This window comes from Bubalus kerabau, chromosome 3 (assembly GCF_029407905.1).
Source record: "Bubalus kerabau isolate K-KA32 ecotype Philippines breed swamp buffalo chromosome 3, PCC_UOA_SB_1v2, whole genome shotgun sequence".
Classification (NCBI taxonomy): Eukaryota; Metazoa; Chordata; class Mammalia; order Artiodactyla; family Bovidae; genus Bubalus; species Bubalus kerabau.
The window spans coordinates 12,196,344-12,213,938 of record NC_073626.1 but is presented as its reverse complement, the minus strand read 5'-3'; the positions used below and the strand labels follow the sequence as shown (position 1 = coordinate 12,213,938).

The 17,595-nt window shown below is 42.6% G+C and overlaps 1 long non-coding RNA gene across 1 annotated transcript in view; it reads right to left on the bottom strand.

Moving 5' to 3' along the window:
• The window catches only part of LOC129645474 (uncharacterized), a 29,181-nt gene extending 11,881 nt beyond the window's left edge, over positions 1–17,300 (bottom strand). Inside the window, exons 1-2 of the long non-coding RNA XR_008711366.1 lie at positions 17,242–17,300; positions 4,232–4,354 (exon numbers count right to left, since the gene is read on the bottom strand). This is a non-coding gene — a long non-coding RNA (uncharacterized LOC129645474). The remainder of the gene's footprint in view (positions 1–4,231; positions 4,355–17,241) is intronic.
• Between the last annotated feature and the right edge of the window lie 295 nt (positions 17,301–17,595).

The window sequence follows — 17,595 nt, the reverse complement described above, 5'->3', positions numbered from 1 at the left end:
TTTGGGGGATTGGATTTATTAGTGTTATTAGCGTACTTGGCATTGATAATGATTACAATTTGCCAAGTGAGCAATGGGAGGTTTACCGTCTAACTTTGAACCATATGATCATTTCTCTCCATTTGCTCATTAGGCCTTGAAGTCCTAGCTCTACTAAATTCTCAAGACTTTTACCTATTTATTAAGGTTTGCTTTCCCAAAGCAATGTAAAAAAAAATATTTTTCTTTCTTCAAAAAAACTTATCCCCAAATGTGGAATGTTCAGTCCTCAGTTGTGACTGACTCTTTGTGGCCCGTGGACTGCAGCACATCGGGCTCCTCTGTCCTCCCGTTTCCTGGAGTTTGCTCAGACTTATATCCATCGAGTTGGTGATGCTCATAAACACTGATAAAAGTGCTTATGATGAGATAAAAATACCCATAATAAACATGTTAAGGAGAAATTATACATCCATATTGTCTTTTTCTTTTATCCTACTTCTAATGCTGATGACTCTATAAGAAATACTACAAACATATGATATCACTCATGTGGAAGCTAATTTTAAAAAGATACAAATGAATTTATTTACAAAGTAGAAACAGACTTACAGATATGAAAAACAAACTTACAGTTGCCATAGGGCAAATCTGGGGGAAGGAGGAATAAATCTGGAGATGAATATACACACACTACTATATGTTAATATAAGATACATAACCAACAAGGACCTACTTACAGCACAGGGAATTCTACCCAATATACTGTGGTAACCTATTTGAGAAAAGAATCCAAAAAATAATGAATATGTGTTTATGTATAACTGAATCACTTTTCTGTACACATGAAACTAACACCATTGTAAACCAACTATACTCCAATAAAATTAAAATATTAAAAAAAGAAAGACTGAGATGCATTAAGACTTTAGTGACTTGACACCATTTTTTGATAGAGTTTAAGCTTAACTGACATTAATTGGTGAATGAATGGGTGGATAGATGGATGTATGGAAAGCGGGACAGACAGAAGACTTGAAGTTTGGATGATCCTTGCCGAAATTTGTCCACAATATTAATGCTTCAGAGAAATATACAATATTTATTTTTATGAAGCTTACTAAGAAAAGTTAGTCTAAATAAATGTTTCATTCCCATCCCATAACTTTTAACAGGCTGTCACATATTTTTGTCTAAAGTTTTCAGACTTCTGAAATTATCAGAAATAAAAAAGAGTACAGTTTAGCTCAGTTCAGCTGCTCAGTCGTGTCCGACTCTTTGCGACCCCATGAACCGCGGCACGCCAGGCCTCCCTGTCCATCACCAACTCCCGGAGTCCACCCACATCCATGTCCATTGAGTCAGTGATGCCATCCAACCATCTCATCCTCTGTTGTCCCCTTCTCTTCCTGCCCTCAATCTTTTGCAGCATCAGGGTCTTTTCAAATGAGTCAGCTCTGCACATCAGGTGGCCAAAGTATTGGAGTTTCAGCTTCAATTAGTCCTACCAATGAACACCCAGGACTGATCTCCTTTAGAATGGACTGGTTGGATCTCCTTGCAGGCCAAGGGACTCTCAACAGTCTTCTCCAGCACCACAGTTCAAAAGCATCAATTCTTCTGTGCTCAGCTTTCTTTATAGTCCAACTCTCACATCCATATATGACCACTGGAAAAACCATAGCCTTGACTAGACGGACCTTTGTTGACAAAGTAATGTCTCTGTTCTTTAATATACTGTCTAGGTTGGTCATAACTTTCCTTCCAAGGAGTAAGCGTCTTTTAATTTCATGGCTGCAATCACCACCTGCAGTGATTTTGGAGCCCCAAAGAATAAAGTCAGCCACTGTTTCCACTGTTTCCTCATCTATTTGCCATGAAGTGATGGGACCGGATGCCATGATCTTCGTTTTCTGAATGTTGAGCTTTAAGCCAACTTTTTCACTCTCTCACTTTCCTCAAGAGGCTCTTTAGTTCTTTTTCACCTTCTGCCATAAGGGTGGTGTCATCTGCATATCTGAGGTTATTGATATTTTTCGAGGCAATCTTGATTCCAGCTTGTGCTTCCTCCAGCCCAGTATTTCTCATGATTTCTCATGAAAGAGTACAGTAGCACTTTTATTTTCTCTAGCATAGCAGAAACAAGGACAATTTTTAGAACTGGTACAAAGTGGTTTTTATGACTTCGAGACTCACTTGCATAGTATTTGCCAAGAGTTGTGTAAGACTAGAATGATTAAATGCAGTATATATTCCAACAAATATTACGTGAGAACCTCCTGTGTGCCAGTAAGTGTACCAGGCCCTGGGGGATCAAGAGTGAATATATCTGTTTATGTCTCTGTAGATCATACAACCTCATGGAGAAGGTGCCATAGGAACAGATGATATTGAGACATTACTATGAAATTACCACCATCTCGATATTCTTGAAAGCAAGCACTACTTGATTCAGTTTTATTTCTTAGTATCTAGAGAATGTCTCGGAGAAGGCAATGGCAACCCACTCCAGTACTCTTGCCTGGAAAATCCCATGGACGGAGGAACCTGGTAGGCTGCAGTCCATGGGGTCTCTAGGAGTCGGACACGACTGAGCGACTTCACTTTCACTTTTCACTTTCATGCATTGGAGAAGGAAATGGCAACCCACTCCAGTGTTCTTGCCTGGAGAATCCCAGGGACGGTGGAGCCTGGTGGGCTGCCGTCTATGAGGTCACACAGAGTCGGACACGACTGAAGTGACTTAGCAGCAGCAGCAGCAGCAGAGAATGTCTAGAAGATTTGTAGGGTTTAAAAACTGTATACTGAATGAATGAATGAAACATGAAGACTGAGCAGGAATTTCTGGAAGGAGATAATGTCTAGAACATCAGTAGCTATAAGGATACTAATAATGATGGCTAATATTCAGAGAGTTTATTATGTACATTGTTTAAAATCCTCATTTGTGTCACCTTCCCCCCAAACTCTCTGAGATTAATACTACGATTATCTTTATTGTACTGAGTATGAAGCTAACACACAAAAATAGATTAAAAATTTTCCAAAGATCACCTACCAATAAATGTTAGAACCAAGACTGAAACCCAGCACTACCCCCAGAAATATGGAGAGGCATTCCAGGCACAAGGAACAGTGAGAGCAAAGGTAGAGCAGTGAAAATCAATACGTGCAGAGATCCACTAAGAAGGTCGAATTTTCTGCTGCAGGAGATCAGAAATCACTGAATTGTTCAATCAAATAAATGACATGGTTAGATTTATGTTTTAGCTAAGGCATTCCAGTTGCTGGGTGGAGGTTAGTTGTAAACCTTGGGCTAAGACTGAAGGGGTATTGAAGGGTAAAGAAGAGTTCACCATGTGGAAGATGTGAGAAAACAGAAGAGTTTGGGGCATTGGGCCCAGCGTGTGGAAAGGCTGCATGGTCAAAGAGTACGGCATTTGCTGGGAACCTAAAGCACCGTCCTCTGGTTGTAGTGTAAATCGCAAGGGTAATAAGACACGAGGGCAATGAAAGTGGAGGTTAAAAATGGTAAACAGGGACAATACTGAGATTGAACTTGTTTCTTTAAAAATAAAGTTCAAGACCACTGAAGAGTTTTGCTCAAATGTATATTTCAGAAAGATCCCTCTGTTAGGTAGAAAATGGACTGGAAACTGTAAAACTGAGAGCAAGAGATAAAGGCAACAAAAACGGGGTCAGTGGAGTCTGAGAGATCTTTAGGAGATGGAACTGACAAGACTTGATGATTGATTGATGGGTCATCAAGTGGTGAGAGAAATAAGCAGGAGAGTCACCACGGATCCTGGTTGCGTCAGAGTAGTTACTTATTAGCGTCTCCTTTCACTCTCAAGAGCACAGCGCTTCATGTGATAAATGTTACAGTTACTCCTGTTAGAAGTGAAAGATGTCTCGTGGGGTCTTGGTTTGAGCCACAGAATGGATGCCATTCACCGAAACAGAGAATGAAGGAGAAAGAGCGGGGTAAGGATGAAGACGTACTGGACATTCCGGACACATTGAGTTTAGTGACTGAGGTTAGAGGACAATGGGAATCTTGAAGATCTCGGGACGTGTCGGGGCCAGAGATGTAGCTTTAAGGATCATTTGCATAAAAGAAATGGTATCAGATCCAATCAATACCTTAGAGCTGCTATCACATACGAGGCAAGGCTCTGAGACATTTTGTCTTCAGGACCAGTTGGTTGGGAAATTTTGGAGAAAAACAACGAATCGAATATTTTCTTTGTACCTTCAGTTGAGTGGATGGATGCTTCCAGTACAGGGCTGGTTAGTGGGATTTTCTGAGTAGGGCCATCAAGTAATCATTGTAACTGGGACTGCTACCGGTGCCCTGCAGTGCAGGGTCATGCTCCTGATCGAAGAACATGAGAGTTGGTTCTTGTCATGAAGGACCTTATGGTCAAGTTAGGTAGATAACAGCGGACTATACAACCAACTATTGTCTAGTTAGTGACACACAAGAAACAATTAAAATGATGAATTTATTTTTAAAATGAAGCATTTATATATTCTAAATTGGCAGTACAAACTAAGAGCGTTTTAGAATTTCTGAGCGGAGAAAGAACACCTTGAGCTGGAATAGTGACAGCCACTTGCTAACTTGGCGTTGCATTTTCCTGAGACGATTTTGGGAGCAGGAATAGAAGGACCCCCATGAACGGTTCTTTCATATGAGTTTATGCCAGTCCTTACACTGCTGAGCACTGTCTTGCCTGATCGCTGGAAATCTCAGATGTATCAGCATTCATGTCATTTCTCCCATGAACTAGAGTTGGAGAGATCATGTGGAAAGCTTCAGGGAGGTGCTGGGCCTTGGCATAAAGGAGCTGGCATCCAGAGTGTGGCACATACTACAGGTAACAAGCTGAAAGACTGGGCCAAAAGTGAGTCTGGCATCATTGAGAACCATTAAGGAAACTGTGAAGGTTCATGGTGAACAATAATGGAGGAAAGGTTTAGAGAAAACTTATTCTCTTAGCTGGAGCTCTCTTCTGCAGATCTAGCAAGCTCCTGCTTATGTTGAAGAAAGTGAAAGTCACTCAATCATGTCCAGCTCTTTGTGACCCCATGGACTCCTTTGGCTGCCAAGCTCCTTTGTTCATGGAATTCTCCACACAAGAATACTGGAGTGGGTATTCATTCCCTTCTCCAGGGGATCTTTCCAACTCAGGGATCGAACCCAGGTCTCCCGCATTGCAGGCAGATTCTTTGTCGTCTGAGCCACCAGACCCCATCCAAATGTTATCACCTCCATGGAGGTTTCTGTGATCCTCCAGACAATCAGGCCATTCTCTCTGTGAGCTTCCAAGGCACTTGTTGATACCTCTTACCACAGCATCCATCACAATCACTCTGAACTGGTTTACCAGGCTGATTCCTCCACTGGACTCTGAGTTATTTGAGGACAAACTGTCTTTTTTTCCTGACTCCCCAGGATTCTAGTATAGTACTCAACTTATAGAAGAACTCGATTAATTTTAGCAGATTAAAGATTTAAATGACAGATAAGATGGGACTTACTTCTCCTGCCAAATAGGTTTACTAACTGTCCTCAGACAAACTTCGCCCTGCTCTGTCTCTGCCTTCTGTCCATCAGCATTCCCTCCAGTGCAGCACTCTCCTCCTCTCTAACATCTAATTCTCGTGTTTTCTTCTAGTAGTGTTAGTGTTAGTCACTCAGTCATGTCTGACTCTTTGCGATCCCATGGACTGTAGCCCACCAGGCTCTTCTGTCCATGGGATACTCCAGGCAAGAATACTGGAGTGAGTTGCCATTCCCTTCTCCAGAGGATCTTCCTGACCCAGAGACTGAATCTGGGTCTCCTGCATTGCAGGCAGATTCTTTACCATCTGAGCTACAGGAAAGTCCCCTAGTTTTCTCCTAGGTACTGCTCAAAAGTCCAGAGCTCCCACGCAGCCTCCCCTGGGATGTGCCTTATCCCTTTGTCAACAATCTTTGGTTCATCTGATCACAAAGACTCTTACCCTCCTGGACTGGAATTCCCCTATTTTATAGAGAGGAGATGGAAAAGCACCAGTGTGGGATTGGCTTCATCCTAAAGTTGGGCAACAAACATTGTATAGAGTGGGAGCACAGTTCATTGAAGCCCCTTCCGCTTGGCGAGGCAAAGAGGGACACAGACGAACAATCCAAGGAAACCAACAGGAGTCTTCTCTGTGTGATGGCAGCCCTCTTTCCCCCAGGCTCTGGTTGTGTTTCTCCATGTTTATGTGTCGGAAGTCTTCCAGCTCAGCCCTGAAAGCTGCCTTTGCTACTTTGTGATTACAGTTGGCAAACCTCTGTTTAAGGGAGATAGATACACATCTTTCTAGATCTTGCTGATCCCCTTGCCTAGATTTCTAAGCACAGCCAACCATTCATAATATTGCTTTTTCATTAGCAAGTTCTTAGCAGAGCACTCGAAGAAGGCAATGGCACCCCACTCCAGTACTCTTGCCTGGAAAATCCCATGTGGGGCTGCAGTCCATGGGATCGCTAAGAGTCGGACACGACTGAAGTGACTTAGCACTGTCTCGGGTAAACCCAAATGAAAGTGCCAGGACAAACCCTTCAGTGTCTCTGAGTGGCTGTCCTACCTGTATAGTGTATAGTGAAGTGGCTCAGTCGTGTCCGACTCTTTGCAACCCCATGGACTGTAGCCTACCAGGCTTCTCCGTCCATGGGATTCTCCAGGCAAGAATACTGGAGTGAGTTACCATTTCCTTCTCCAGGGGATCTTCCTGACCCAGGGATTGAACCCCGGTCTCCCGCATTGGAGGCAGATGCTTTAACCTCTGAGCCACCAGGGAAGCCCTGTCCTACCTGTAGTTAAACTAAAAGAAGTGATTGTTGCTTTTGTCCCCTGGAGAGCTTTCTCCAGTTTCAAAGTGGGCCAATAACTCCCTGAACAGAAGAGGAAGCAAACTATATTTAAAGCAGTGCCTTCTTGTTTCTGTTTTAGCCATTTTGGCAAACCACTTGAAAAATGAAATCTTTTGGCCTAAACTCAGTTAAATCTCAGATGCAGTTAACTGTGCCAAGATAATTCCAATTTAGCAGCACCTTACATTATTTAAAGCTGTGGCTGAGGAAGCATCCACGGGGGCTATCAAACAGAACTGGCTTGAAGTTTTGGATCTTGTTTGTTTTTTGCTTTTGCTTTCAAAGAGGGGGTGGATATCAAAACGTATGGCAAACGGGGGTGGGAGTTGAAGGTAATTCACTGGTTTATCCACTCAACAAGTATCTTTTTAAGCAGTCTGTGACAGACACTACACTAGGTGCTAGAAATAAAGTGATAAATAAGACCCAGGCTCTGCTCTTGAGAGGTTCATGGGGATTCAAATATTTATAACCCAAACCAGAAGTCCAGAAATGTAAAGTGCTAAACGCTGTATGTGGGGGCATGGAGAATGCTGCACCTACATTTTTAGAGGATTCATTTGAGCTGGAACTTGAAAAACAAGTGAAGTTTGCTTGAGAAGAAGGGCATTCTAGGCAGAGGAAAGAGCTTGTGAGAAGTCAGGCGTGAAAAGGCAGGGAATGTTCTAGAAGCAAGAAGTAACTGTTGGAAATAGAGTGAAAGAGATGTAAAGGACCATACATTGAAGGCAGATTCAAAAGGGTCTGGTAAGCCATGGTAAAGACTTGAAATTTATTCTGTAAGCATAAGGAGTTATTAGTGATATTTAACAGGCAAGAGAGTCAATAACATCTGGGAAGGAAATGTCAGCAGACGCCCTCATAGATGGAGATTTGCTCACCATGATCCCATTCTTTCTTTTAGGAAGAGCACGCTGGCTGCAGTATGGAAGATGTTAATACTTGGCCTGCGGAGACCATGAGCAAGTTTAGGAGGCTGTTGTGACTGTCAGATGGGAGATGATGCGCTGAACTACAACAGTTAACAGTGGTAATGAGAGGCCAAATCAAAAGATATTTTGATGATAAAATGATCAGGATTGAGTCTGGTTAAATTTCTTCAAGGCCGTGTAGGCAGCATAAAGCAGGACTTAGAGAGCCATGAACTGCCAATGCTGGAAAAGGACGCAGGAGGAGCAGCCAGTTTGGTTAGGTGCAGGGAAAGGCAGGGTGAGTGAGGGGAGGATGTGGCATGGCTTTGAACACAAGTCTGATGTGACAGAGATCTTGGTCAATGGTTCACCACCTGCGATGCCCAGCCTGCCCCAGACCTGAGGATTTACAATGTCTGGCAAACAAGGGTGTCCTTAACTCCTGTGGTGATTTTGAGAAGATCCTCCCACCTCCTCCTGGTTGAAAACCACTTTGGGTGGCTTCCAGCCACCTTCAGAATGAAATCCACATGCCTCTCCATGGTCTAGAAAGCCCGTGGTTCCTGGCCCCTACCTCCCTCTCTAACCTCATCTTGATCCCCTCTTCACTGGTTCACACAAGCCCCACTGGCCTTGTTCCTGTTCCTGAAACTCCCAAGAGGTCTTAAGGGGCTTAAAACCTTTTCATATTCTGTCCCCGCTGACCTTCCAGATCTTTTTGTTTATGACTCTTTTGTGTCAAGGTCTCAGCTTAAAATTCTCCCTTCAACAACCACTTACTTGTCTGTCTCTCCAACTTCAGTAAACCACCTCCCTCCTTTTTGTTTTCATCACTGAACTTTCATTATCAAAAAGCATGTTGTTCTCACAGACAGAGAACACAAACTTATGGCTCCCAAAGCAGGAAAGAGGTGGGGAGGGAAAAATAAGGAGCTTGGGATGAACAGATACACATTATTATATATATAACAGATAAACAACAAGGATCTACTGTATAGCAGAGGGAACTATATTCAATATTTTGCAATAACCTATAATGGAAAAGAATCTGAAAAAAAAGTGTGTGTGTGTGTGTGTATATATATATATATATATATATATATATATATATATGTATATATATATAAAACTGAATCACTTTGCTGGACACCTGACATGAACACAATATTTTTTTTTGAACACAATATTTTAAATAAAATAAAACAAAAACCAAAACCCCAAAGAATGATAAATTGGAGTGGTTTCTGGAAGCTGTATCCCCATGTACCCTCCATGAAAACAGGTGCTGCTTTTATAGTTCTGGTGCTTAAGAATAACAGAACACAGTAGGTGCTCAGTAAAGATTTGCTAAAGGATCTACTAAGGGAGGTAAGGAGGGAGGGAGGCAGGGAGGGAGAGGGCACTGCAGGAGCCCAGAGCACTGGATCTAACTCAGGACACAGGAACAAGGGATCTTCTGAAAGAAGTGAAATTGGGCTGAGTCTTGCGAAACGAAGAGGTTCCCACTAGGCTGAGAGAGTCCCACTAGGCCGAGCTTGAGTGGTCAGAGATGAGGCTGAGGGATGTCCTGGGATGTCCTAGCGCAGAGACTGGGCCCTCCTGTGGGAGACCACAGAGCATCCCTTAGCGGCTAAAATGTGAAGTTCTAGGACTTTATTCTGGCAAATCTGCTGACTGGTTCCTGGCTTCTGTGACCTTTGCAGAGTCGATCTGATATGTTGCTTTGTCACCTCTGACATTTCTTGGGCTTTTTTTTTCCCTATTAAATTCCTATAAACTGTAAGTATGCAATTAGAAGAGGTAGTTTGAAAATGGGGAGTGGGGGAAGGAACTTGAAAAATATCCTGTTTTTTGAGTCAACCCATCCAAGAGCCTTGTCTCTGCCATGAGAACCAGTTTCTGAGTGCTCTGTACTGTCTGTGAGGATAAGCCACTGCCTCGTGCTGTTTGTGCAAGATGTTGGCAAGAAGAATGGCCAGCGATTGCTGTTTCTCTGGGGCCCTCTGGAAATGAGATGCTTGTCTCCCCAGGACACTCGAGAGAGAGCCAGATTCTAAGTGAAATAGAGCTGCATCTTCATGAAGACTGTTTTGTGCACTGAATTCAAAGAATTTGTTTCTGCTGGTTTTCTTTATCTGATATTTAGAACTTGCATATAAGGCTTTTCCTGTGGTTGTTGTGCTCAATCATGTTGGATTTTTTGTGGCCCTGTGGACTGTAGCCTGCCAGGCTCCTCTGTCCATGGAATTTTCCAGGCAAGAATACTTGAGTGGGTTGCCATTTGCTACGCCAGGGGATCTTCCCGACCCAGGGATCAAACTCAGGTCTCCTGCGTCTCCTGCAGTGGCAGGTGGATTCTTTTTACCACTGTGCCACCTGGGAAGCCCAAGGCTTTCCCTACTTGCTTCCTTTTCCTCCGATCATCCCCCTTTTCTATCCTTTTTCCTTAAACTCCACATCAGAAATAAAAGCTTCACAAATTTGGAATCATTTAGTTTGGACATCAAGATTAAACAGGCACAGATTTGAGATAATAAGAGTCAGACTTGTTCTTACTCAGCATTTGCCAAGACTTCAGTTAGTCACCTCTCACCCTGGTGACTCTTTCCATAGGCACACAATGTCGGTATGATCTCTGTTTTTCTTTGAAGAGATTTCCTTTTGAATTTTTTACCCATCTTGAGCATTATAAAATCATGAGTAAGATGCTATATTTATAAATTTTCCAAGGGCATGTTAAAATAATCAACTATTAAAAGTAAAAATATCTGTCCTCAATAAAGCTAGAAAAAAAAACAATCTGTCCTTTTCCAGCTAAATTCATCTTACGGAGGTTCCGGAACTTGGGAGACACTGGCCCAAGACCAAGACCTGACCAGTTTACATCTGCACTGGCTGATCTCATTCCTCCTGAGGATTCTAACCCAACCAGGGGATTTTCTGTGACTTCCCTGGTGGCTCAGACAGTAAAGCGTCTGCCTACAATGTGGGAGACCCGGGTTCAATCCCTGGGTTGGGAAGATCCTCTGGAGAAGGAAATGGCAACCCACTCCAGTACTCTTGCCTGGAAAATCCTATGGATGGAGGAGCCTGGTAGGCTACCGTCCACAGGGTTGCAAAGAGTCAGACACAACTGAGCGACTTCACTTTCACTTTCTCCAGGCATGTCTGCTCTTCTTTAGTTGGGATCCAGTATTAATTAATTAATTGGGGTCCAGTATCACCAATGCAATGAACTTGGGCAAGGTCGAGGAGATGGTGAGGGACATAGAGGCCTGGTGTGCTGCAGTCCACGGGGTCACAAAGAGTTTGACACCACTGGGTGACTGAAAAACAACAACAAATTACTGAATTCTAAAGACTGTTTTGCAGGTTGATCAATTAGTTGATATTCACAATCATGCTTTGCAAATCAAGAGAGTCAAACGCATGCTAAATATCATGATTTTGAAAACACTTTATAAGCAGTAGTTACTCTTTACATCTGAAAGAAGAAAGATCTCTTTCAGGCATCTAGAACTCCGGCCCTCCCTGCCCTTCTCCTGCTAAATGTTTTATAGTCTCCTCAGCTTTGTGGCTTTTATCCATGTTTTTTCTAGTTTCTCCTTTGGGGTTTAATGGTGCAGATCACATCAGCAGAGTTTGTCATCTTGTGTTTGCTCTGAAGGTATTGCTGTATGTTTTGTAACCCTTGTATCTATCCATTTATATAGTTTTAGAAGGCAATGAAGTGTTCCATACCAATGAGTCTTTAGATAATTAAAGCTTATCCTCTGTAAGCTCCCAAATATTTAAAAAAATCTCAACCGTTTTGATAGAAATCTTTTCAAATATATTACACACTTGATTGCCTTCTTATATAAACGTAATATAATTTCACCCTGGGAGATAGCAATATGTGTACAGTAGAAGGAGAATCTCCAATCAGCTTGTATTTGTTTATATTTGTGGTTTTCTCTTTGACCCAAGAGTGACACCATCATAAGCTAATTAGATTGATTTTTTTGTTGTTGTTGTTCTGACTCCCAGGCTCTGTCTTCAAGGAGCTTGGAGCTCACAATTTTTGGGGGGAAGTAGGTATGTGAATATATCAAAGATATAATTAATGATAAATATTGTGACAGGCTAAGAAGATAGACAGTCTAGGACAAGTTAGAGTTGTGCTGGGACAGAAAGGGTGAATGAGATAAATAAAAATAAGATGCCTAAATTTTAAATGATAAAAAAGTCCATCTGGACCAGAAAGGTAAATGAATTCTAAGAGGGGGCATAGAAAACAAAACACAGAATCTTGACTAAATGATATGTCTGCTGATAAAATCTTCAGAGCCCAGAATGTAAAGATGGCTTTGTCTGCCAAGCTAGTTTTCAGTTTTACTTTGTGACGAGGAGCCCTGAAGATTTGTAAAAAGCAAAGTGGCATGATCATATCTAAGTTTTAGGAATCTCACTCTGGAGCATTTTTGCATTCAACAAAATTAAGCATCAACTTTGTACAGAAATAGATCTATTCATGCATGATAGTCAAGCAACCAAAGTGGGTGAATTCCTTGCACTCATGGAAGTAGAGTTGAAAGTGAAATAGGAGCTAAGCCCATTAGGAAATACATTGAATTCATCCAAGAGACAAGCTTTGAGAGATTTTTGCACATAGATCTGATAGGAATTTATAGAGATGTAGAAGATCACTCTAGGAAAACTCCCAGGAGTCAGGCTTGGGTGGAGAATGGTAGTGGTGAGGATTAAGGGAGACAGAGCTGTAGCTCATGTAAGAAAGAGACTATCTCATCTATCTTTGGGAGCATTCCTGGGCACGGCTGACCTAATCTTTCTCCTACTCTGATCCAGATAATCATCTTCTCTTCCACGCTACCTCTTTATCTTATACATCGTCTAGGTTTGCTTCTGCTGTTAAACTATAACATATGTTTACTTTTCTTTCTTTCCTACTGTTCTTGGAGATCTCATTTATCTCTGCAAGCTCAGGACCAGACACTTAGATACTTGGTACTTCAGTAAACCTTAGTTGAATTATCAGTAGTGAGTGAAAGAAGCTTAGGGGGAGAGCAAGGGTTTTTGATTGGGGGTTAGGGGTGGGTAAAGGAGTAATAGAGAAAAGATGATTAGCTGAACTTTGAACATATTGAATTGGGAGACCTTGTGGAATATGAACGTAATGAGAAATAACAGAGTTTTAGATACATATATATTTGGTTTTTCTGTTGTCTATTGTATTTTTTTTTAAGATATACATTTTGGATTCATCAGCATGTATTAAGATCTGGGTATAGATGACAGTCTTTGGGCAGAGGCTTCCCAAACATTTTCCTCTCAGAGTAAAAAGGAGAGGGCTCAGAATTTTAAAAGGGGGGGTTGGCTATTGGAAGACCATGGGATGATTCCCAAATAAAAGGAGAAATCAAGGGAAGAGAATTTAAAACAAGAAGAGCATAGTGTCCCTGAAGTCATAGAATAGAGTTTCAAGGAGAGCAGCTCATAAATACCACTGAGAGAGTCACCTATGATAAGAGTAGATGTGCCATCTTATTTGGCAGTCACCTTGGCTAGGAAGGTTTGAGTTTAATGTCAGGGCCAAGAGCCTGATGGGACAAAAATGAAGTCTGTTCTTCCAAGAAGCCTCAAGAAGAGGAGGAGAATAAAAGGGTCATTATCAAGGCTGATGGGAGCTGCCCCAGAAGCCAGGGTGAGATTTCCTCAACTGAGAAGGATTGAATATATTTTATACAGAAGGGACATGAAGGAGGAGATAGCTGATGGAGCACGGTCCCTGAGAAGACGAGGAGTTACAGAGATCAGGAGGGAGAGCTGACTTTGAACACGAGGAAGACTTCCATTCTTTCAGGTGAGGAGAGACAGACAATGGGTCCTTGTAGGAAAGGGGGCAGGAGCTCGAATGAATGTGTAGTGGATGGCCTAAACTTTCTCAGAGCAATGCAGTACAAAGATGCACCAAACCAAGAAAGAAGAAAACTGAAGGAGGAGGCCTGGGGCTTCAGGGAAAGTCTCAAAGGCTTAGAACCACACGTTGTGAAATGGAAGAAAGAATTGGCCTTGGGCATGTAGGCTAATACTCGAGAAGCAATTGCCCCACACGTCTGCCCAGCCTGACTTCCATGGTTTATTCTAAGTCCCTGCATCTCCTACTCTATTGATTTCAGCAAACCCTCTGATCTCTCCTTGCAACCTGCTAAGAGGAGCGATTTATCTTTCCCCTGAGCTTCTGAGTGGGAAGGAATAGCTTCCAGCAGAGTGCAGCTAAAAACACTGCCCCTTGGAAACAAAAGACGCTTTCTTTTCTGCCCCTGCCCACTGTTCCCTTTGCAGCATCTGGCCAATGAGGATTTAAGTGTTACTTTCATGCACATCAAAATTGTCCTGAGACTTGATTTTTAAAATGTCCTCTCCCTTTCCCCTCCATCACCAGCTGTGTGTGTGGGCTCCATCGGGTTATTTACTCTGTGGTAAAAGGTCCTGAGAAGCTGTGCTTTTATTGTCCTCGGGTCTTTCTTTGTAGTTATTCTGTTTCTCACTCCTTTTGTCACTTATCGGCAGACTCTCTGCCTACGACCGTTGGAGGCTACATATTCATTTCCTAGGGCTGTCATAACAAAGCACCACAAATTGCATGATTTAAAACAAAGATTTATTCTCTTACATCATATTCTGGAGGCTAGAAATGCAAAATCTAGGTGTCAGCAGGGCTGCACTCTCTCTAAAGGCTGGGGAAGAATTCTTTCTAGCCTCTTTCTAGCTTCTGGTGGTTGCTGGCAAGTTTCAGCATTCCTTGGCTTGTAGCTGCATCACTTGACTCTCTGCTTCTGTTTATCTTCATATGGTCATCTTTCCTCTGTGTGTGTGTGTGTGTGTGTGTGTTTGTCTGTCTGTATTTGTGTCTTATACGGACACTAGTCATTGGACTTAGGGCCTATCCTAATCGAGTATGATCTCAGCTTAACTAGTCACATGTGTAACAACCTTATTTCCAAGTAAAGTCACACTCTGAGATTTCAGAATGATGGATAATGCATTTGGGGGGCTCTCTATGTAACCTTGTACAGCCCTGTTCTAATTTCCTGTTGTTCATACATTCGATTTGCCAAAAAGTTCGCTCTGGTTTTTCTGTAAGATATTATGGAAAAACCTGAAGGAGAATTTTGACTAGCTCAATACTACAAGCTGGGACATTAATACTCTAGCCAAGCATAGCCTCTTCTTCCCCAGAAGTCAGCCTGGAGTTAGCCCACAACCCTCAGTCATCAAGCTGGCTCTAGCCCCCAGATTTCTGAGTGAGGAAATGTTACCACCTCTACTGTAAAAGTGTAAGAGGAAAGTCTAGCCATTTATCTCTCTTCTCAGTGTCACTCACACAAAGATGGAACAGGCTGGGGATTCCCAACCCATAGCCAGCTCCCAACAGGGTCTCTAGAATGAGCATACAGGGGCCTACCTGTAAGTAGAAATTCCTAGTGCCTGGAATTTTTTCTGGACTCTTGTACCAAATGAAAGCTATCCAACAAACTGAGACTCTCAAAATCTGTTAAAATGAAATATTAAAACTCATGCTATTTCAGATTTCAGAGTGTGTGTGCTTGCTGATAAATGTATTTGATTTCCACAGATCAGATGATTCTTTTTCTTATTTTTTTCCCTTTTCACCATGCTAAGCTGGAGTTATTTGCTGATAATGTAGCCACGAGGTACAATTTTTGCCCCTTTCTGATTTTTCACTTTTAATTTGCAGACTTCCACTTGACCTACTTATTAGAGAGTTAAGGCTTAAAAGCCGTAGGCCTCCAGTGTCTTTCTCACCCTATGCAAAGCCACACAGAGAGATGTATGCCTTCTTCCCATTGAATTCAGGGACCGTCCTAAGGGGACAGCAGGGCAGAGATGCCCAGTGACTGTGTTCCCCATCGCATCGTGTTGATCTAAACATCCATTGCCGACACCTTCACTTATTTGGTGTGTACCTCAGAAGTTTTTCACTCGCCTCTTGTTTTGATGTTGAGGGAAGCATTCTTAACAGGCAGGGTAGCCATTGCCTAAATCTTTAGTATTTTCCCCAAGGTGGGTCCCCCTCATCACCCTATCTTCAGATAAAACACCTCCTTAACTTTAATCAAGAACATATGGGAGTAAACACAACCTGAATCACGATGGATGTGGACGGAAGTGGATGCCAGACAGAAAAGTGCAAATAGGAGTATTTATAGGATGACAGAGCTTCTCTGGTAGTTCAGCTGGTAAAGAATCCACCTGCAATGCAGGAGACCTTGGTTTGATTCCTGAGTTGGGAAGATCCCCTGGCAAAGGGATAGGCTACCCACTCCAGTACTCTTGGGCTTCCCTGGTGGCTAAGATGGTAAAGAAACCACCTGCAGTGCGGGAGACCTGGGTTCAATCCCTCGGTTGGGAAGATCCCCTGGAAGAAGGCATGGCAACCCACTCTAGCATTCTTGACTGGAGAATCCCCATGGACAGAGGAGCCTGGCAGGCTACAGTCCATGGGGTCGCAAAGAGTTGAACACGACTGAGCGACTCAGCACAGCACATAGGATGACAGAAAGGGAGCTGGGAAGAAAATGCATATGGGCTTAAACAGAGGTGTTTGTTCAGCCAAAGAAGGAACTCTCCACAATTTACTTTCATTCAATCATCACCTTTTAGCAAACCCTTGATGTCTTACCCTTCTACAGATTCTTCTTATACAAGCATTTCTATTTCTCTTGCCATTGATTTCAATCCACCTTGGCTTTCTTTTTCCCCTCACCCTGTTGGAATATTTATGGCTGGGCAGCTTGTAGCGATTTCGGCCGTGCATTCATTTCCCTCTGCACACTATTTCCTTCGTGGCTTTCTCTTCAACAGCTTTATCCTGTTTCATTTCCCTCAGCACTTTCCCCCTTCTTCCAAAATTAGCTCTACTAAAATTTAATGTCTTTAGTTTCCCCTTCTGCTGTGGCTTCAATTCTCTCTGGTATAAACACAACTATTATTAGCCAATCTCTTTGCTGGTGGGCAAGTCTGTCGCTGCAGTATCCACTCTCTTGCTGTGCCCTTGGTCTTGAATCCACACAAACACGGCTGCGCTTGCTTCACCCCTTGCCTGTGCTTGGCATGAAGCTCTGGCCTGTGCAAATGACGTGCCTCTTCTGTAAGTTTTCTCTGCTCTCAGGGCGCCCTAGTATGTCACAGAGTATAGGGTATCTGGCTAACTGCTCCCCCTCTGATGCTGTCAACACCGCCTAAACTGCTATGACAGCCCATCCTATGGTTAAAGACGTGAATTCCCCTTGGACTGACTGTTAAAAGGGAACACGCTGAAGAGAACCACAGCCTGATTTTTTTTTTCTAACGTGCTTCATTCTCTGACACTGCCGAAGCCATTCACGTGGAATATGCATGCTTTCTCTCTCAGCTTACCAGTTTCAAGATGTTCAGTCTGGGCTTGCTCTGTGCTGTGTTTAGGGTATTTTATTCAGCATTCAACTTGAAAGCTTCATTTGATGGACACGACTGAAAGATTGAGGCAAAAAAAAAAAAAGAAAAATTGTTGCTGTTTATGCTCCCAGCCTTCTGGAAGAGTGGAAAAATACTCACCTCTCCTGAACATTTGCTCCACTGCAGTTGCCAAATTATCTCACAGCCAGTCACTCTCCAACTTGACAGCATGGTATTTATTTTTAAAAAATTATGCATTGTGGTGTCTGTTTCTGTCTATGACACGTTCCTTATAATAATAATGGTAGTGCTTTGGCCTTTCCATCTTGCCTTTTA